Consider the following 1387-nt stretch of genomic DNA (forward strand, 5'->3'; position numbering starts at 1 on the left):
GATGTTTATGTTCAAGTAGTGAGTCAGATACTTACTAGTTCTGTGACTCTGGGCTAACCTAGCCTCATTTTCTTCTGTAAAATGCAGATAATTGCACTTACATAACATGGTTGTGAAGATCAAATGAGATCACATAGGTAAAGCAAGCACTTGGCAATCTTAAAGTGATATACAAATTCTAGCAATGATAAGGATGGTGATTTAAAAAATAAAACAGGTTTGCCTCCTTCCTTGAAATTCACACTCTTGGCCCAAAGCGCAGGGAAGGGGAGTCACAGCAGTTTCCTGCTTCAATAGTGCTTGAATGGAACCCACTGCTCCATTCCCAGCAGGAGCTGCCCTTAGCCACCTCTCCACCTTCAGCTTCACTAATCAACACTTCTCTGTCTTACCATTTGAGCAGCAGCTGGCTGCCACCCTAGGCCATCACCCCTGCTGGCGCCTCAGCTCAGCTGCTGTGCAGCTACCTCCTCACTCTGCCTTCTCCTTGTCTAAGCTGCCTCCACCATCTCTGACATCATGATGACCTCGTCTCCCTCTCAGGTGTGACAGAACTTCCACCAGGACACTGAAGCCACCATCAACCAGCAGATCAACCTGGAGCTCTACGCCTCCTACATCTAAATGTCTATATCTTAGTACTTCACCCCAAGATGGCATGGCCCTGCAGAACTTTGCCAAGCGTTTCCTACACCAGATCTACAAGGAGTAGGAGCATGCTATGAAGCTGATGAAACTGCAGAACCAATGCAGCAGTCACATCTTCCTGCAAGACATCAAGAAACCAGATCTTGATGAGTGGGAGAGTGGACCAAATGCAATGGAGTGTGGTCTGCACTTGGAAAAAAAAATGTCAATCACTTGTTACTGGAAATACACAAGCTGGCAACATACAAAAACGACCCATATTTATGTAATTTCATCAAAACTCACTACCTGGACACACAGGTAAAGTCCACCAAACAACTGGGTGATCATGTAACCAACCTGTGCAAAATGGGGCCCCCAATTCTGGCATGGAAGAATATCTTTTTGACAAGCACACCCTTGGAGACAGTGACAATGAGAACTAAGCCATACCTGGCTTCCCCTACACCTGGGAACTGTGGGCACTATTCCTCCTGTCTTTCAGTGGATGCACATTTTGGTTATTAGAAATTTTCCTAATCTGTACCAACAACTACCACAATTTACATCCCAATAAAGTGACTTGGTACTGATGAAAAAAAAAAGGAGAATAAAAAAGAAATTCAGACTCTTCCATTCCATGCTTTTACATAGGCTGTCCTGTATCCCCTAAATGCACTTCCTTCTTATTGCTCCTCTTAGAATCACTTCCTACATGTTTCAGCTGAGAGGGAAAGCTCTTCCTGATTGCTTTAGTTGT

At 44.4% G+C, this 1387-nt stretch overlaps 1 pseudogene; it reads left to right on the forward strand.

The window, feature by feature from the left end:
- The first annotated feature begins 519 nt into the window (after positions 1-519).
- LOC122746915 lies at positions 520-1073 on the forward strand (annotated as a pseudogene).
- Positions 1074-1387: the final 314 nt, after the last annotated feature.

This window comes from Dromiciops gliroides, chromosome 1 (assembly GCF_019393635.1).
Source record: "Dromiciops gliroides isolate mDroGli1 chromosome 1, mDroGli1.pri, whole genome shotgun sequence".
Classification (NCBI taxonomy): Eukaryota; Metazoa; Chordata; class Mammalia; order Microbiotheria; family Microbiotheriidae; genus Dromiciops; species Dromiciops gliroides.